This window comes from Camelus bactrianus, chromosome 8 (genome assembly GCF_048773025.1).
Source record: "Camelus bactrianus isolate YW-2024 breed Bactrian camel chromosome 8, ASM4877302v1, whole genome shotgun sequence".
In the NCBI taxonomy this organism is placed as follows: Eukaryota; Metazoa; Chordata; class Mammalia; order Artiodactyla; family Camelidae; genus Camelus; species Camelus bactrianus.
The window spans coordinates 53,188,634-53,210,566 of record NC_133546.1 but is presented as its reverse complement, the minus strand read 5'-3'; the positions used below and the strand labels follow the sequence as shown (position 1 = coordinate 53,210,566).

Sequence of the window (21,933 nt, the reverse complement as noted above, 5' to 3'; positions counted from 1 at the left end):
AACATTTGATGCAAATTAATCAGTAAACATCTAGCAGCCAGCTACCTGAGGAGAAGGGAAGGGGGAGAGACTTAGAAGCTGGCCAGCAGGGAAACTGCTGATGGGAAAATGACTGTCGAGGGTTTTTATACACACCAGCGGCATCACACTGTGAAAAGATTTTTTTTTCCCTCTCTCATTCTTGTAGGTAAAGAGGAGAAAAGAAATCAGGAAAAATTGGGAAGATAAATGGGGTCTTTCCAGTGAAGGTGAGCTTGATTTTTTTTCTGGTGAACTTTGGCAAGGCAGCGAGGATTGGATTAATTAATGATTAACAACCAATGAAGATTAGTGAGCATGGACTAAGATACCTAGTCCTACCTAGATATTTGTATTTAAATTTTCCTGTGCATCCGTCATGTGTCCTATTCGAAAATAATGTCTCTGTAAACTGCAACAACCACAGAACAGTTTGAGTGTGCAAAAGGGTCTTCCTTACCTAAAACTTCATCTGGGACAAGATCCTAGGATATTTTAGAGAGAATTAAGGCTAAATAGCTGGCCATTTTAAAATGAAAAGTATGCTTTAAAATATCAACAAAATGAAAAATAAATTTGCTTTCTTAAATTTTAATGGAGTTTAGGTGCGTCCCACCTAAATCCCACAGAGAGACTTAGGTCATTGATCAATACATGTATCAGATGCAGGAAAAACGGATGTGGGCATGAGGAGGACCGTGTCCCAGGCTTCGGCTGAGCCCCTGGGACATGCCCCGCCAAGTGGGGGTCCTTGGCTTTGCGCAGGAAAGAATTCAGGAGCAAGCCACAGTTGAGTAAAGGTAGATTTATTCAGAGATACACTGAAAGGCAAGAGAGAGGCCACGAGGTGTGGGGGTTGGGTGCTCAGATTAAAAGTAAGTACACACTCCATAAACAGAGTGCGGGCCATCTCCGAAGTGGGAGAGAGAGAGGGCAACGGCAGCAGCAGAGAGGCATAGTGTTGCCAGTTTTTACAGGATTGGTGGCTTCATATGCTAATAAGTGGAAGGACCAGTCTAACTAGCCTGGAGAAGGAGTTGGATTTCCCAGGAAGTTGGCTATTTCCCACTCTTTGACCTTTAGTGGCTAGCCTTGGGATTGTCATGGTGCCTGTGGGCATGTTATTTATCATGTTAATATATTACAATGGGCGTATAATGAAGCTCAAGTTCTGCTAGAAGTGAAATCTCCCACTATCTTGAGCCTCAAGGCCTACTGCTGGTTGAATCTTTCACCATTTTGATGTTAATTACCGTAGCATTTCTTGAATGGCTGTGCCCTGCCCCTTTCCTGTCTCATATCTATAGAAGCAAAGTATCAGTCTTAGTAGAGCTGAAAAAGTTTAGACACAAGGAAATAGTTACCTTGGTTTACTGGACCTAAATTAATTCCTCACCTTAAATCTTACCGTGTTTTATTTTGAAACTATTGAAGAAAACCAAAAATTGAAATTCAACTTATAGTATCTTCACTTTGTAATGAATATGAGAACATAGATGCTTTATGTTTAGGAATGATTATCTATGAGGCTATATAAACACATACTATCCTAACAAAAGCTACAACCTAAGTAAAATAATAAAAATACGTTTATTAGTTTTACATAAACCCATTCAATTTTTTTTTAATAGGAACAAGTTTGGTGTGGTGAGGGAGTTTATTATTTTTGTTCTAAAAATAAATCTTTCTAACTTTTCTATAATAAGAAAGTTAACTTTATTTATATTATTTTTCTTTTAAATGATTTCCACATACACACATTGTAGTCGTGCCATGTATTTCAATCATAATTCAAAAGGTAAAAACCATGAATTCTGCTCAGAATTTCACCATATATGCTGCTTCATCTAAGATGTTGACTAAGATTATTTATTTCCTCTTCTTTATAAAATTATGATATGTCCAATAAGTTTAACTTTCTGCTCCACTTTTAAATTAGCTGGCAATAACTTGTATAGAATATTATCTTGTTTCCTTTCAGTCTTTCTTATATAGGGTTCATAATAAATAAATCTACCAATATAGAGAGCATAAAAAAATAAAATCAAACGATTGTTAGGGGCTATGGACCTTAAAATGAGAGATTAGGCCCTGACCTCAAAGAGGTTATCATCTCCTTTCAGAGTTAAATTAAAACAAATACAAGAAATAATAAGTGAAGGTGATACATTTTCAGTACGGATCATGTTCTAGAGAAGTTTGGAAACAAGAGTGTTCGGCAACTTCTATAGGAACTGGGGTAGGCTCCACAGAAGGGCTGAACCTGAGTGCAAGCTGAAAAATGAGGAGGAGTTGGAAGCAGCCCGAGAGCCTTAGAGTTACAATAGGTTGTACAATTAAGTGTTGAATAAGTAGCTAATATCAACTTACTTGCCTTTGCAAATGATATTGAAAATGATATATTTGGCAAGTGATTTTTGCAAATGTATTCATTTTTTTGGTAAAATCATGTAACGTATTCTCTCATGGAACTCTACACAAGAAAAATTAACCAGATATTTTGTTTGTGATTAATAAAAAATATAACTCATACATGTCAAAAATACATCACTTTTTTACGTAGTAAGGTCCAGGGTTATGAAGCGCTATCTACACCAACACAAGCAGTTTGGAATGAAACATAATTTAATTAAGGAATTTTTTTATAACCCTCTATTGAATAGCTATTTACCTGAATTGATTTGTTTTTAAAATAAACAATGTTGTTACTATTGTTTCAAAACACCTGCATGAAAAGATATAGAAAATTGAAAAAGTATAACACTCAACAAAAATATCAAATGAAAATACTGAACTAAAATTCCTCAATACCAACACATTAATGTCTTGAAGATGTAATGAATCTACATACACAATGTAAGTGGAACATTGATTTTACTTACTCTTTTTCTAAGGAAAATATAGATCAAATGAGTGCTCTAAATTCTCTTGTATTTGATCATGTGAAAGAGGCCCATAGTGGATGGTTATAATTTGGCTGTAATAATATTTGCTTATATGAAAGTTGTCCATCTGAATGCTTATAATGACCGCGTAAAGCACATCTTCATTTTAGTGCAAACTTCACTCCTGCATGCTGGTTTGCCTCATATGCACTATCTCATCCTTTCCAAACCTGAACTCCCCTATATTTACTCTTCCTCAGGTACATTTCACAGTAGTCAGTGACATCGCATTTTGCCCAGGTGTGCAAGACAGGCTGTTGGGCATCACACTTGACCATCATCTCTGGAGCCATTTGAACTCCAATTTCTATTACATAGACTCTTTGCACTAGTCCCATAATTGTTCCTGATTTCAAGTCTGTGATGATTAATTTTATGTGTCAATTTGACTGGGCCAAGAGGCGCCCCAACAGTTGGTTAAACATTATTCTGGGTGTGTCTGTGAGGGTGTTTCTGGATGAAATTAACATTGAATCAGTACACTGAATAAAACAGATTTCCCTCCCTGATGGGAGTGGGTCCCATTCAATGTGTTGGAAGCCTGAATAGAACAAAAAGGCTGATCCCCTCAAGAGTAAGAAGGAATTCCTCCAGTCCATCTGCCTTCAAACTGACATTGGTTTTTCCCCTACTTTGGACTAAAACTGAAACATAGTCTCTTCCTGGGACTCAAGTCTACTGGCCTTTGGACTGGAACCACACCATAGGCGCTCCTGAGTCTCCAGCTTGCCAATTGCAAATTATAGCCTATCGGATCTATTTCCCTGGAGAACTCTGACTAATACAAAGTCCTTGGCACTTCTCTTCTTGAACTTTGTAGTACTCACCCTGCTCAGGTGTCTAATATGTATCTACCATAATTGTATTTCTCAAATGTAAATCTCTCAGGCCTTTTCCTTGCTTAAAATTCTTCTTGGCTCCTCATCCATCTCAAGATAAAACACAACTGCTAACATACCACATAAAGCACCTCAGTGATTCAGGCCAGCTTTGTTTACTCTAGGTTTTTCCTTCCTTCCAGCAAAACTGGAAGAGTCCCAGTTTCTTAAACCCAACGGCTGCACCTTTCCATGTTCCGTTCAGTCTACCTGTACTGTCACTTCTTTCCCTTGCCCATTGTCCACTGTCTAGTCCCTGTCCTTCCTTAGCACTTGGCTCATGTTGTATTTCCTTCTAGAAGCTTCCTCTTAATTCCTTCTCCTCCCGACTCTTTGATTTCCTCTTTTATAGCAGGAGGTTGTAATAGTTGATTGTTTACACGTTATACGTCAGATGAAATGTTAAAATTCTTGAGGAGAAGAGTGTTATCCAGTCATTTCGCTTAGTGCCCAGCACAGAGCAGAGCTACAGCAGGTATTCAGTAAAGTTTTGCTCAGTAAGAGAATGAATGAACCTCATGCATATCAACTAATTTCAGCTGTAACACACACTTTTATATTTAACATAGGAAAGTCATTTCAGAAATTCATCTAGTTCTGAACTTAGTTCTCTCTCCATTTTCTGTGTTCTTTGTTTACCCTGCCACACCTGCCCCACTCTGTGCGTCCAGAAGCTGATATTTATTAACATCACTGATGGGCTCCCCTGCCCTCTGGTCTAAGACTGGGTTCAACCAGTTGTAGATCCAGGACAACAGTTAGAAGGCGGAAGTGGAGGGAGGTTGGGGTTTTAGTCCCATGGCGCCCCCTACTCCCACCCAAAACATGCCAATAGAAGCATTCCTCTCTCCTAAACCTCTGTGGCCCTCTCCCTAAGGTCCAGTACCTGCTTCCTCCCCTTGCCCTTCAGACCCCCCAGTGGCAACAACTCCCTGCTACTAACCTGAGAGTATTTTACTTTCTATTTCTAGTTTTATTTAAGCTTGTCTATCACTTGTTTAAACTTTTCTCAATTACTCTGTTGGACAGGGCCATCAGCTTCCTGCCAGGAGTATGACTAATGCAATATAGAGAATTTTTTCCCCTCTAATCTATTTTAAGAATCTAACATGATATCACAATAACTCCACCAACTAGGTTATATGTTGGGTTCATCAAACACATTAAATGTTCCAGTAACTATATGGTAGGCTAAACCATACCATGATGGGAATCTAGTGTTATTTTTTTAAAGGCGACTAAAAGAGTCTTATAGCTTTAAAATGCTTTTCAGTTTAAAAGATGGTTTCAAATGCATTATCTCATTAGGTCATCTCATGTGTAACTATCTTACTGGCAGACAATAGGAATACTGCAAATACACAGTTTTGAAAGACTTATTTCAGTTTTATTAAACTTTAACAATAATTTAAATTAAAACTATATTGTTAAAAATAATTAATCATTTTCATCAGTGCACTTAGGAATAGGACATTACCCTAACTCAGTAGTCAATAAAAATTACAATTATGACTCATGTCTCATATGTGTCTAAATGATTCCCTGGTAGTATCAGGGAGCTGGGGGCCAAATTAACTCAAGACTGCCAGGGCCTCTTGCAGCACCACTGGATGTGCTCCACTTACGCTCTTTTGCCCACACTATAAGGGATACTCTATATGAAATTTAAGTGCAGTGGAAGCTGTGAAAGGAAGAGGGGCATCGATCATATTTTCGATTTCCAAAACAATGCCCAGACCTTCAGTTTACTTTGACATCTCATTCAAGATACGTTGGTTATCAACTGGAAAAGGAGAGATTTTCAGTACATTGCCATACCTTGAAAAATTTTAATAGAATATTTTGCCAAAACTTTAGTGATTGGTAATTGTAGAAAAGACAGAGGGTAAGAATAGGTACAGTGCTAACCAACAACTGGCTTCTCAGGGAAGCCAGGACCTTTAGAAGATATGAAACTCAGAATTTCAAGGATCTTAATTTAAATTGGCAGAGTGCGTCTTCAAGCAATGGAAGCTGTGTGTTTCCAGGAAATTCTCAGCAGGTTGAAGCAGAACTCCAATAGGTGGTGTTTCCTGGGTGAGCGGGCAGGATCAGAGAAGCTGGCAAAAGGGAGTCCTCCAACAAAGGGAATTGAGTCAGGAAAGGTGAAAAACAGGTGGCTGCCCTCAGGTTGATGTGGGTAAGGATGGATGGATGGATAGTAGGTGAGAATTTGTCTATGTCTTTATGGAGTATTAAGGGGTGTTTTTTCAAGAGACAGCAGTCAGTCAAATTGATCACCATCTCCTTCCTACTAGATGGCCAGGGCTTTTATAAATGAGTCCTAGTTAACCATGGTTGAAGATCTTTAGTAACTGAGTCTGAATGTTTATCTGAAGAAAACAAACACTGATGCTTATATAGGGCACTTCTACCTCAAAAGGAAATGTTCAATAATAGCATTCATGCATCATCAGTAGATGGCAAGGGAAATGTCCATTTCCACATTAAATCATGCACAGTCCTAGATACTATCATCCACTCCTCATTGCACGAGATTTCCACTGTTAAAAGTCCCTTCCATGGGGTCTATTCATCTCCATCCATTGGTGGCTTGTATTTTGTAATCCTCATTGCAAGTTGCTCTTAACAAACGTATCCACTGCCTTCTACTGAGTGGCCCATCTATCACCCAGTCCAGTATCATGTTATAGTCTATAACTCTCTTCATAAATGGCCTTTTGACAGAAAAGAGTCTCAAGATTTCCCTCCCAATGTGGTTAGGGAATAGTGGGTAAAGATATTGCTATAGCAACATAAAATCAGTCCCAGATTCTCTTATAGGATCCTGCCCACAGTAGGTCATCAGTTGGCTGAGTGGAGGAGTCGTGCTAGACACACTCTTTGATTCTTTTCTAGTAGTGAAACTCACTCTTTAAGATTGTTTAAAGACTTCTTTGATTGGATTAGAAGCATACATGCCTCACTACTCAGGTCAAGTTCCTTCTAGCCAAAGTGTCTTACCAACCCTCCTTAAGAGTGGGTGCATTTCTCTATCTAAATGTTTGCTTTCTGTTTAAGAAGCAATGGAACATTGTACTAAATGAGAAACAAAACTCTTCTGGCTGTGAGATATGACTCTGTTTCCCAGAGTTTACAAAGGAAACTTGTTTCTTTTAGTATTTCAACACATTCATTTACTTTTTAAAATTGTCACTTGTAAAGAAGTCTTATGATAACACCGGTTTCAACATCATGTAACCAACAGTTCACAGTTCATAAATAATCCAGAAAAGGAGTGGCAAACATTGTGTGTATAAAGGGCCAGAGAGTAAATTTTGGAGACACTGCAGGACATACAGTTTTTGTGGCAACTACTGAGTTCTGCCTTTGTAGCCTCAAAGCAACCATAGTCAATTTGAAAAAAAGAATGGTGTGGCTGTGTTCTAAGCTTTTATTTACAAAAACAGACCTTGGGCCAGATTTGACCCATGAACCATTCTTTGCTGGTCCCTGCTCTAGAAGATAATACAGAATTATGGCCTTGAAGATGGAATTCACTATCCTTTAACCTACCAAATTCCAGCCAGAAATAATGCTCCCTTCCAAGGATTCACTGCTCAAATGAGTGTATAAATGAAATTAAATGATAGTGATATTATTTTCTTGCAACTGGCAACTTTCATTCATGGGAGGAAAAAAATTAGTAATTCATTTCTTATTGTTTTGATGTGTTACCTTCTATTTAATTTTATATAATAAAAATGTGCTCAGTATAAAATGGTGTGGCTAATTAGGAAGATCAGTCAGAACAATACTGAGATACACGAAACTAGCCAGATATTTTTTATTTAGTAGTTACAGTCATTAAGTAGATCAGTGGTGTAGGACAGATGCAGCATTTGGCAGATCCCACTCTGTAGAAGAAAGGAGGGTTTTTTAACTGTACATTACACAGTGTCACATTATATAAAGTTATTGCTACATCAGGTGACACAGAAGAAACTGATATTACATGACCTGATGCAAATTCAAATGGAGAATTTGAAGCATACAAATGGATTAAACACCCTTGAAAATCAGGTAGAGTACAATTCCAAAGGATTTCAGGTCATTCAGAAATGCTATTACCTCCCAGCTAAGAAATGTAGACTGTTTTGTTAGTGATCACACTGAAGCATGAAATTGGGGAGGAAGACTATTAATGGGTCAGCTAAGGTAAGAAATCAGAAATATTATTTTAAGGTGGAATGTTGTGACAAATATGTGGCAAAATGTAAAATTACCTCTCAGAAAAATCTGTGTTTATGTTTAGTCCCTATTTACGGTATGGAAAACATATTATGACTGGAAAATCTCACTTGACAAGTTCTTAGCCTAAAAATCTCAGAAATCTTTTCAGGGTAGGTCTACCATTGTCCATCCATGCTACCAAATTCTTCTCAGAAAGCAATTTGTATGTCATGTAAAATGTATACTTTTTTCTCAAATAGCATTTTACAGTGTTTTAAAAGCAGGTTTTCATTTTTCTAAATATTATTACACTGCTTATGAACATATAGTGGAGGGAGCCAACAAATACGTTAAGGGTGGAGTACTTTGCAAACACTACTTACTTAGTAAATGTTTACTATCCGGCAAACTCTTTACTGATTAAAAAAAGATAATCTTGATTGTAATAGATGGTTGTCCATTGGAAGAATTAAGCCCATTCTTTTTTTTTTTTTAATATTTTGAATACACAATGTCAGAGTATTTAATTGAAACCACTCTCTTTAATTTCCCTTAAGAAAAGTATTGCTTGATTCTTCTCATCCCCAGGTTTTTTTTTTTTTTAAGTGAATAGATCATTATTTGATATTTAAAATGGAATATCAGGCAAATGGGGCTAATAATAACTGCAGATTTATTACTTGGTATATCGTATATAACCATATGTCCTAAGTGTTAGAATTGTTTTTGATAAAAGATATTTACTGTGGGGAATAGGAAGCATCTAAATTTTTAAATATCATGCATAGCCAAGAGATGGTAAAAAACTTAGTAGAAAATTATAAGATCTTTGCTATGAAAATTTAAATACTCTGATGATATTGTAAGAAATGCATTTAACAAGTTAATTTTGGCTGGATTCTTCATTTACCACATTTATAGCATTTACTAGTAATTAACGATCCTTTGCACTTTAAGGGTGTGGTCTATGCTTTGTTCACCTTTTTATTCCTATTGCCTACTCACCTAAAAACCATAGTCCCTTGGCCAGTCTCTTTTCAGGTATCACAAGTATGCAATAAATGTATTTTAGAATGAATTAATGTAGTTAACAAGCCAAATCTGCATATAACACTCTCCACAGGAAGGATGCCATACATATTTTTTATACTGACTGTTTTTAGATCTTCAGTGATCAAATTCACTCACCTGCTAAGTAATACCACTCCAAAATAATGTTATCAGAGAGCCAGTTTAATGTAGTCTAAACTCATGCATGAAAATTATTATGGAATATCTCCATTTTTAATTCTTAATATACTTAAAATAACTGATTATTTGATTAGTGCACTTGTGTATTTCTCAGCTTGCTTAGTATCTTATTTTTACAATGTTTCTGTACTCTAAATCTTAAATACATTTGTTTAAAAAAACATAATGTACTTACCAAATGCTACAAATCTGAAATGCATTTTATTTGAAATGAGTATCTATTATTCAAAATAATAGTTGAAATATATAGGGCCCTTATATTTCAAAATATTAACCTTTCACTGAATTGATTAAAAGCATATAATATGACTTTGAAGTATTTTGAAAACCTGACTACTGAAAATCAATTAAATTATTTCTTGTTGTTTGGTAATGTAAAAGAGTTGCTCCATTTTTCAAAGACTATGATTATCCTGTGCACCCTGCCAATGAATAGATTTAGTAGAAACCATAAGCTGTGGAGAAGAATCATTAATAAGAAAGAATCAAAAACAAAGGGAAGTAAGTGGGTTAATTATTGTAAATACGATTTAAACATCTGTTTAGGCTATCAGTGGAATACAAAAGGGAATTTGAGAGAGATTGAAATCTAAAGCCAAATTAACAAAACTCAAATAAGGATAGGATTATTTTTAGAGCATGATGAGCACTTATTAAATATTATTTTTATTTGCATGCAGACTTGGAAATGGGCAATGAGCAGTACTTAGGCTTTAACAAACAAAAAAGGTAGTATAAATACCTCACCCTGAAAATTCTTTCTGTGACAGCTGCAGTACAGAATCTATGACAGAATCAAGCCGTACAGATACGACCACAAGACCAAGGTACATGGTGTAACAACACTTAAAAGAGTATTTAGGGCACAAAATTGTGTATTTCCAGTATGAAAATTGTACATTTTCAAGTGACATGTTGTATAATACTTTTTAAAACCTTTTTTCCCAAACTTTTAAATACTATTGATAGTTGTAGTATTTATGACCAGATACTGTAGCCTTTAAAATTTCTACTTTTGATTTGTGTTTAATATTTTCTTTTCAGTCAATTATTGGTTCTTTTAAGTATTCCATGGATGTATGAATATTTCATGTACATTCCTTTAATCTATTTAACCATTTAATTTGTTATATAATACAGTTATTCTAGTTCCTTACTTAATTTTAAGAAGTTCTGTCTGATTTTAAAAGATAGCCTTCTAATAGGCATATTTGATTATGTTCTGCTTCCTTTTGAGTTCTTTAGTGGCCTTTCATGCCAATAAAATAAAATCTAAATTTCTCTGTAGGACAGAAAAAGTCCTTCATCCCCCTTATTTCTTTCAAACCTCCACTATGCCTCCACATCTAGCACATTATCAGCTGATCCATACTAGAAAATCTTGCAATTTCCAAACTTGGCATGCTCCCTCACACTTTTGTAACTTACCATGCTTTCCTTTGACCTTTAAGTTCATCTGGTTCAATTAGAGTCATCATTTAAAACTCATTTTAGTAATAATCTCTGGTTCTCCTTCCGTGTGTTTGTTAACTTTAAAGCTGTGCTGTTCAATACAGTAGCCACTAGATACACGTGGTAATTTAAATTCAATTAATTAATTTAATTAATTACATTTCAATAAAATTTGAAATTTTATTTCCTCAGTACTGTCAGTCACATTTCAAGTGCTCAGTTTCTACATACAACAAGTTACTATCATATTGGACAGCATGGGTATGAAATATTTCCATCATCACTAAAATTTCTATGGGAGAGCACTGCCTTAAAGTCATAATCATCAAATTGTATTCACAGAGCTAACCACAGTCAATAAGTTTGAGTTAGTTAAACATCCTCTGGAAACTTTTTTGTAATGCGGTTAGTTACCAGTTAATGTGCTGATCTTCTCTTACAGATCGTGAGTTCCTGGAGAGAAGAAAGTACATCTTACCCTTATACCTAACATGGTGTTGGCATAGACTAGGTGTACAGAACTGTCAGAAAAAGAATTGAATAATTGAATATCATCCTAAGGGACTTGTAGGTTCCCAGGCAGAGATGCCATTTATATAACTAACCTCTCCAGGAAAATGACTAATCTATCAGAATTAGAAAAATCATTTCAGATGTTGTTGTAGTCAAATAATACATTAAAAATCTGGACACAAATAGTTTTTAGTGAGTTTTAGGTGTAGCAGTTTCAGCTTCACTAGCATTTATGTTCATGATCTTCCTAAATAACACTGTCATTTCCAATACTTTTTACCTTTGGTTAAAGAAGAATATGATGTGCCTGTAGTGAATTTTCAAATTTTCAACTTTTCAAATTTTTCTAAACAATGCTTACCTTAACTGGGCACAGAAAAGCTAAGCAAAGTCCACCCTCTATCTTGAGTAATTTTCAGCCACAGACTTGTGCACAGGGTTTATATTCCCAGCTGGGTAAACTAGTTTCATCTTTATCAAGTGGTCTTGTTGCTGAAATGGTGGGTTTTATTCAAGTTTAAATCCTTTTATTTTTTTACATACCTAAGAGAGTTTTGCTTCGACCATTTTCAGGTTCCTGTGATTATCATCTCACTCTTTTCTTTGAAAGCTATGAAGCATTATTTACATTTCATTTCACAGAAATTTTTTTTTATAAATATGTAGTTCTGCTTTTGGTTTGTTTCTTGTTTTCATTTTCTATGAACTAACTTTGAAAGCATAACAAAGTGTAGTATTGTGATCATCATTTTGGAAAAATACATTCCCCAAATTTGGTTATCAAATAACTTCCATACTGTTAATTTTAACTTAAGAAAACAATCAAATCAAATCAAAACAAAACAAAACAAAAACGCAAAACCTTTAACAGTTACCCAGAGTTTATAGGTCTATAGCAACTATGAATAAACTGCTAGAGGCAAATTTTCTTTTCAGCAGAAATTCTGCCCTGCTGTATTTTTTCCTTAATACTTTTTCCTAAACAATGTCATAATTATAATCTTTTAATTAATTTGATACTCCATACAGAGGATTCCTAAATGAAAGCGAGTAGCTGTTTTTGCCATGGTGCCCAGAAGGATGCCTCTATTTTGCCAAAAAATGTTCTGTCACTAATGTGAAGCCTGTTGACAAACTGTTGTTTATATGTTGTCAATGTGATGCCAAGTCAATTGTTTCACTACGGGAATCCTGGCTTGGCCCCAGTAGCTGTCTAAATCTTTGCAGACACACAGATACTTTTAGGGAAATAAATTAAAGGTAAAAACCTTTTTACTTTTATTTGGCTTTTCACTGAAATTTCATGAAAATAGAAAAATAAATGGTGATCAAATAACTTTGCAAGAACTGTAATTCTAAAAACTTAGACATATGGTTGGCTTTTAATTCTTCTTGCTGTTAATTAAGAGGCTAATTGTACAAGATGCTTAGGTATATATATATATATATATATATATATATATATATATATATATATATATATATATATATATCAGCTTGCAAATTTTTATCTTTTTTTCTTGTCTTTAAAAAATAGCAAAGTAGGAACTTTATTGGTCTTATTAATCCTGTAAATCAGTGGTTGTTAATTGGAGGTAATTGTGCCTTCCAGGGGACATTTGGTGCCTGGAGATACTTTTATTTCTCACAATTGGGGAAATGGCTATGGTACATAGTAGACAGAGGCCAGATAGATGCTGCTAACCAGTCTACAAAACGTAGGATAGCCTGCCACAACAAAGAAATATCTGGTCCAAATGTCAGTAGAGCCAATGTTGAGAAATTATGATCCATCTTAAAAAATGGTGTAGGTGTGTAGAGAATAGCATTAAAAAGTTATAAAAACTCATAAAGGTTAGAGAAAATTAAAAATTATTATTCCTAGAAATTTAGGGGGGCATTAAAGGAGTGGAAGTAACTTCCGTATTTGCAGAGAAAAAAACAAAAGAGGAAATAAAAGCATTATCATTTCACGAATAGAAATAAAAAGTGGGGAGAGGTACAAGGGAAAAAAGCAAAGTAAAAGCAGTATAAGCAAAAACCAAAACTACGAATCTGGAAAGAATCTTTTTTACATCACTAATCAAAATATATGTAAAGGACTTGACTAAAATGACAAAATGATAGATTGGATATATATGTGTTTTTAATATATAAGAAACACATAAAGAAAATGTCACACAAAGGTTAAAAATATAAAGATAGCAAACACTGGCCCAAACAATGCTATTGTAGCAAAATCTATATTGGATAGTGCAGGTTTTTAAAGCAAAACCATTATTCAATTAAGAGGAAACATTACAGGTCATTAAAAATAACAGTCCACCAAGAAGCTATAAAAAATATTACTCTGTATATAGCTAATCAAATAACTTTGAAATACGTAACACTATTACTGATAAAATTACAGAAGGATTTAAGAAAATCCACAAGCATAATAGATTGAACATCCCTCCGTCAAAAAAGGATAGATAAATCAGATCCCAAGTCAACAGGATATAGACAATTTAAACTGTAAGATGATTTTTATATCTGTGATTTATCTTAAATTGCTTCAACATAGACAGTTCAGTATAAGTGGGTGTGTTCATCATGATATATACCCCAGGGGTTCATATTAGTTGTTTCATCAGAAATGTACTCTCCATTGGTGGTTACGGAGCATTTAGTCTAAAACACACACAACACAAGTGACTACTAAAAGTGCTTCAGCTATTTTTGACTCCAACCAACACCAGAGATTTTGCTATTTATCATAATGGGTGTGAGAAATGAGTTTCCTTTGGTGAGTCTTGCTAGTTAGAATTATGGATATTAAAAATGGGTTCTCATTGATGAAATAAGTGGCATTTGACTTAGATGGATTGGCTAGAATTTTACATACACATGAGCAGAATATGAAAGTCCATCCCTTAGGGAAAGCACCCTAGATTGGATACCTCAACTATAAGGTATGGTTGGGTGAATTCTGCCTTGGAATATTGTCACATCTGCTTCAAGTGAAACCTTCACACAAGTTATTTTCTCCAAAGATTACAGAACTGGTACTTCAAGATACATACAGAATAGTTGGTATGTAGAAATGATCGCTACTAATCATCTGTATTAATAAAATAATTCAATTGGAGGCACCAAGATCTATAAAAATGAGCCTTAGAGTTAAGTATGACCAAATCATCTAAGGATAATTTACAAAAATACTTAAGTTGGGTTTACCTGGTCCCAACAAACAGTGAATATACATTCTTTTTTTAGGCACATGAAACACTTACAAAAGGCAGTGACCACCTATTAGATCAAAAAGTAATTCACAGATTTCAAGGAGTTAATTCTGGTAAGCCAAGTTTCCTTACTTAAATATAATTGCAAAATAAATCAACAAGAAAATAAACATTAGAAAGATCAGATAAAAACCTCTCCTAACATTAAAAAATAACTTATTGGTTAAGAAGAAAATAATAATGAGAATGACATAATATTTAACCTTGGATGATAAAATGTCTGTATATCAAAACTTAACAGCTTGTGATGTGGAGTAGATACAGATCAAATTTATTGTAGTGGTTCTTAGAGAGGGAGGGAGGGAAATAGAATTAAAGGAAAGAATATTGGGGGTTTGAACTTTGTCTGTAAGTTATTGTTAGTTTTTTAAATAGAAGAAGAAAGTAAAGGATGGTCCTATATACTTTTTTAAATTGCCCTTTGTTTATTTTGAGTGTGATGGTCTGTAATTCTGTATTATCTTTTGTATTTCTCTTCATTTTAAAGTCTCCAAATAGTAAAATGTATTGAAGTATTATTTCAAGGTAGGGCGATTTTATATCAGCATTTTTCTATAGCAGAAAATATCTCAATCAAGCACTAACTCTGACTGAAAAAGTTTTGCAAATTAAGGTGATATTGGATTTTATGACACAAATGTGGTTCTTCCAAAATGTCAATCTTCTGTTCCAAACAAAGATTTATGAGGGATTTTTAGCACTATTTTTAAAAAAGGCAATTGAGGCTTCTGACCACTTTTATTGAGTAATTGTATTAAGAAATTCATTTCCATCAGACTAAATTTTCCTAAATTTCTCAGCTAGAAATATACTAAAAATTTAACTTTTAACTGTTTCTCAAGTAGAATATCAATGATCTATTTAGGAAATATCCAGAACAGAAGTGAATATATTATATTTATAATAAATTCATCCTACTAAGAGGCTTATAGAAATGACTTAGGTTGCATGTTTGTTTATTTTTAATGAATTCATAGTTTTGTAAATAGATAAGAGAAATTAAATTTTTGTTAGTTTTTAAAATGAAAGTTTCTTATGAAATATTTTCAAATGTTTAAGTATTATCCATAAGTTCAGTATTTAGCATTTCCTTTCCAACATTCTTAGAATGTTTTGTGTTAATGAAAAATAATACTAGCTAGCATTTTTGAATGTTCACTACATACAAGGTAATATTCTAATCATACACCCACACACACATAACCACACATATATACATACACATACACATGTACATATGTGTGCACATATACGTATATTCATTTAATTAAATAACTAATCAGTTGAATCACCATGACACTTCAGTGATTTTTATGTGTGTGTGTATTAAACAAACAACTTGAGCCAGTATATGTAACCTTATTTCCATATGCATTCTAGGACCCTTCACAGATATATCTTGCCCTGCAAAGGTATAGGCCACTACTGGGGAATCATTGTTCCGAAAGTTGAAATTGTCCTTAAAGCACAGATAGAGTATTAAAACTCCTGAAAAAAATAGAGCACTTTTTGCTTATTTCCAAACAAATAAAGACAAATCATTAAACAAGATATGTCTTATGTATCTTGGTCTCCTTTTAAAAATTAGGGGCTGGAATGCAACAGAAGAGTCATTAGTGTTTACCCAAATAATGAAAATTATACACATTATTATTTGCAGTTGAAAAATGAGAATTCAGTAACAAAATAATTGCCTCAAGAAAGTATAATAGCTATAAATAATCCTACCATACCTGTTTTGAAGTGAATATTTTTTAGTATTTTGTTTTTCCACTTACTTACTCATTGAGCAAAATTGTACTGAAAAGCTACTGTTTATGATCGTGAGTTATGGAATAGATCCACATTTTACTCGTTCTGTTTAAACTTCTTTAACATATGAGTTCAAATTTTATTAAATTATGTCTTCACATTTAATATTTTAAGTTAAATATTAAGACTACTCACAGAAATAGTCCAATGTGGAGCCAGCAGAAGGCAGCATTTTATTTACCCTATGCTATGGCACATCTGATGAGAAATTATGTAAACTAATGAGGTGATTAGTCCTCCTCTTGAACAAACCAGGCTTGGTTGGTTATTTCTCCTTGAAAATAGTTAATATAGATGGAAAGGGATAAACACAGAAGGTATTAGGTCTTCAAAGGAATCCACAGTAATTCATAATTTGTGGTGTCAGAGACATTTTATGGAGTGAAAGTTTACTTTAGAGGCAGTAATCCATTCACCTATGAGTCTATTATAATGCTATAAGAACTTCCTAATGATGTCTTCTAAATAAAATTAATTTTTCATAGTTACTTTATAAATATTCATTATTTTCTACTTTATTTTAAGGCCACCAGTTTTCACTATCAAATATAATTTTAATCTACTCCTTATTTTTCCTCAAAATATCCTCTGGAATTTGATTTTAAAGTAGTTTCCACTGCTGTATTTTTCACTTATTTATCCTTTTACATATTTATTATTTTCATTCACATAATTATAATTGCTATGGATTTATATAACTGGAAAATAGATTTTTCATATGAATTAAGACTATAGAAATTCAATATTAGTTCTTATTTGAAAGGGAAAATTGAAGGAAGCAAATGTAGAATAAGAGAGCATATGATTTCAACATTTTATTGAGAATATTTATTTTTAAATGCTTTCAAAAATAATGATGTGGCTGATTAGCTAAATTAGTAAAAATATATCTGTGATAGATAAAAATCAAGAGTGAAGTTGTATTGTAGCCTCTGCACGAGCTATATTTCTACCCTTAACTATGTGTCCTTTAAGTTGCTGCTGTACTCCCCAGGCTAGGGTGGGAGGTAAGTAAGTAGAGTAGCAAAGGAGAATAAATAAAATATGAGTATTCCCTATCTTTCCTCAATCTATATTTCCTTAATCTACCTTTCCCAAGTCCATCCTCTATTTATCATTTATCCTGAAAGAGAGTTTTTGCTAGCTCAGTTTCCAGATCTTCTATGATGCAAATCTGTAGAAATCTGAGGAAAAGGGTAAGAAATTGGTGGGAGGGGCTAAAACAATATGAAATAGGGATGGGAGTGATGACAGAAATTGTAGTTTGGGATGGAGCTGGAGGTAGGGCCCCTAAAGTACTTGTAAGTCCCCAAATCTGGAGAGAGATATGACCATCCAGGTACATGAAGATTAAATATCTCAAAACATATTTAATCTAAAGATACTTTCACCAAGACACATTATAACCAAACTCTCAAAATTTAAAGACAAAGACAATTCTGAAAATAGAAAAGAAGATTCATCACTTACGAAGGAACTTTGATAAAGCCATCAGGGGTTTCTTAGCAGAAACCTTGAAGGCCTGGAGAAAATGGGATCATATTTTCAAAGTGCTCAAAGAAAAAATTGCCAACCAAGAATACTTTACCTAGCAAAGCTGGCCTTCAGAAATTAAGGACAGAGACTTATCCAGGTAAACAAAAGCTGAAGGAATCTATCACCACAAATCCTACTTTACAAGAGATGCTAAAGGGAGTTTTTCAAACTTAAATGAAAGGACATTGATTAGTAACAGGGAAACATATTAAAGTACAAAATTCACTGGTAAAGGTAAATATATGTCAAATTCAAAACACTAACACTGCCATTGTGGTGTGTAAAACATTTCTGAACTCTAGTATATAGATGAAAAAATAAAAATGTTAAAAATAACTGTAGCTACAATGTTTTGTTATGGATACACAACGTAAAAAGGTGTGTTTTGTGACATCAACAACGTAAAATGTGAGAGGAAGCAAGTGGATGGGTAGAACTTTTTCATGCAATAGAAGTTAAATTGTTATTAGCTTAAAGTAGACTGTTATAACTGTAAGATGTATTATGAAAGCCTCACGGAAATCAGAAAGCAAAAAATCATAATAGATACACAAAAGATAAAGAGAAAAGAATCAAAACATACCACTACAAAATATTATCAGTTGACAAAGGAAGACAGCAAAAGAGGAAGCCTTTTAATTCGATGTCATCCTGCCTATTTGTTATAGCTTTGGTTGCCTGTGTTTTTTGTTGTCTTATCCAAAAAATCATTACCAAACCTAATGTCAAAGAGCTTTTCCCCCCATGTTTTCTTCTAGTTTTATGTCTTTGGGTATTACACTTAAGCCTTTAATCAATTTTAAATTAACTTTTATGAGTCGTGTAAGATAGATGTCCCATTTCATTCTTTTTGTATATGTATATAAAGGTTTCCCAACACCATCTATCAAAGAAACTATACTTTCCCTTTGGCACCCTTGTCAAAGATTAGTTGATATTAGGTATGTGGGCTGATTTCTGGGCTTTCTATTCTGTTCCCCTGGTCTGTGTATCTGTTTCTATGCCAGTACCATACAATTTTAATTATTGTAGGTTTGTGAAATACAGTTTGAAATCAGAAAGTGTGATGCCTCCAGCTTTCTTCATTTTTAAGATTTCATTGGCTATTTGGGGTCTTTTGTGATTTCCTACAAATTTTAGGATTGTTTGTTCTAGTTCTATAAAAAAATGCCATTGAAGGGGCAATAGGGATTGCATTGAATCTGTATATTATTTTAGGTATTATGGATGTTTTAACAATATTAATTCTTCCCATCCAAGAACATGAGATATCTTTCCATTTGTGTCTTCAGTTTCTCTCACGAGTGACTTATAGTTTTCAGTGTACAGGTTTTTCACCTCCTTAGTTAAACTTACTCTTTAGTATCTTATTATTTTTGATGCTATTGTAAATGAGATTGCTTTCTTAATTTCTTTTCTAGATAATTCATTCATGTATAGGAATGGAAATGATTTTTAATATTGATTTTGTATCCTGCAACTTTACTAAATGTGTTTATTAGTTCTAACAATTTTTGGGGTGAAGTCTTTACAGTATTCTATATATAAAATCACTTTTTGTGTTTATTTTTGTAACTCAATAACAAAAAAGCAAGTAATCCAATTTTAAAATGGGCAAAAAACCAGAATAAACATTTCTCCAAAGAAGATACACAAACGGCTAACAGGTACATGAAAGATGCTCAACATCATCAATCGTCAGAGAAATGCAAACTAAAACCATGGTAAGATATTACCTCATACCTGTTAGGATGGTGGTTATTAAAAAGACAAGAGATAACAAATATTGGCAAGGATTTGGAGGAAACAGAGCCTTTGTCTACTATTGGTGGGAATGTAAATTGGTGTACCCACTATGGAAAACAGAATGAAGATTCCTCAAGAAATTAAAAATAGAACTGCCATATGATCCAGCAATCCCACCCTTGGATATATATCCAAAAGAAAGAAAGTCAGTATGTTAAAAAATAAAAACAACTCTGTGCTCCCACGTTCATTGTAGGATTATTTACAATAGCCAAGATATGTAAACAACCTAACGTCCTTCAACAGATGAATGAATAAAAAATACGTGAGATATATGGATATATATATGGAAACATTATTCATTCTTAAAAACATTAGAAATCCTGCCACTTGCAACAACTTGGATGTATCTGGAGGGCATTATGCTTAAGTGAAATAAACCAGACAGAGAAAGACACATACTGTATGGCATCACTTACATGTGAAGTCTACGAAAGCAAATAAATAAAAAACAAACAAACAAACAAAAAAACAGTTTCATAGAGAGAATGGAATGGTGAGAATGGTGGTCAAGGGTACAAACTTTCAGTTATATGAAAAATAAATTCTGAGGATCTAATGTACATCATGGTTGCTATAGTTAATAATACGGCATTGTATACTTGAAAGCTGCTGAGAGGAGATCTTAAATGTTCTCACCACACACAAAAAAGCATTAACTATGTGAGTTGATAGATGTGTTAATTACTTTGACCTTGCTAAGTATTCCATAATGTGTGTGTATATATGTATATTTACATGTATTAAATCATCATGTTATATACTTTAAATATATACAGTTACATTTCTCAATTATCCCTCTTTGGGGGTAAAGGTAGAATGTAGCTGTTTGGAGGAGGATCCCCATGGGACTGAGACTGACTCTGAGTGGTTGGCCCTAGCCAGCTGATACAGGTGGCTCTGATGGGGCAAAATTAGGCTGTTTCTAGGAATGTGAGGAAAAGCAACACCTGGAAACAAGAACTAACTACTGTTTCTGGAACCAACTGGCACTGAGAGGAACAAGATGTAGACTGGAAGGAGCATTCATTTCTGCCTCTGTTATGGGTTGGATTGTATCCCCTGCAAAATTCACATGGTGAAGTATGCCCCAGCACCATAGAATAGGACCTTATTTGGAAATAGGGTCATTGCAGATGTAATTAGTTAAGATGAGGTCATACTAGAGCAGGGTTGGTCCCTAATCCAATATAATTGTGTGTCCTTATAAAAGGGGAAATTTGGACACAGAGAGAACATACTGAAAGTAGGAGAACACCCTCTGAAGATTAATGCAGAAATCAAAGTGAAGTGATTCTTCTACAAACCAAGAAATACCAAAGGTTGACAGCAAACCACCAGAAGCTAGGAGAGAGGCATGCAACAGATTCTCTCTCACAGCCCTCAGAAGGAACCAACACTGCTGACACTTTGTTCTTGAATTTCTAGCCTCCACAGTAAATTTTTGTTTATATCAAAAACAAACTAAAAATGAGAGTAATCATCATTAATAACAAGATAAATCAAAATTGTGTCCCACTTGATATAGGATGCAATTAGAAGAATACAATGTCATATGTGACATTTCTACTGGAAATGCATACCTTTAAATTATGCAGAAGCATTAGACAATCCCAGATCAGGAGATGTTCTTCATAATAACTGGCTTGTGACATTCAAAAGTGTCAAGATCACACACACACACACACACCACACACACACACACAACACACACACACACAAAGACTGAAGAAGAACTATCCCAGTCTAAGGTGACTAATGAGATGTAACAACTAATGCAGTGAGTGATTCCGAACTAGATCCTTTTGCTATAAGACAATTGGTGAAACTTCAAGGGATCTGAGAACTAGATGATGGTAATGTATTAGTGTTAACTCCCTAACAATATTGCAGTTATATAAGAGAATGTTCTTATTTATAAGAAATACATAATAATTCAGATATGATGGGGCATCAGGTTGACAAGTTACTCTCAAATGTTTCAAGAAAAAATATTTTACTCTGCTTGTAATTTTTTGTAACTTTGAGGTTGTTTCAAATTAAAATTATTTTTAAAATTGCCTTGAAAGCACCTGCAAATCGTGAGAGAATAAGCTTTTGGGTTTGCTGGTTTTAGATCTGTTGATAGGTATGAATTATGGATTAGATCCTTTTCAAGGTTATTTGAAAGAGACAATTAAAGATTGAACTTTCTTTTCAATTACTATTTGGTGATTTGACTGTGATTTT

The 21,933-nt window shown here is 34.0% G+C and overlaps 1 long non-coding RNA gene across 6 annotated transcripts in view; it reads left to right on the top strand.

Annotated features, from left to right (window-relative positions):
- The window catches only part of LOC105063771 (uncharacterized), an 864,622-nt gene that overhangs the window by 553,569 nt on the left and 289,120 nt on the right, over positions 1–21,933 (top strand). The window contains exon 6 of one of the 6 annotated variants that reach the window (XR_012508689.1): positions 188–248. The exons of the other annotated variants lie outside the window; for them this stretch is intronic. This is a non-coding gene — a long non-coding RNA (uncharacterized LOC105063771). The remainder of the gene's footprint in view (positions 1–187; positions 249–21,933) is intronic. 6 annotated transcript variants of the gene reach the window in all.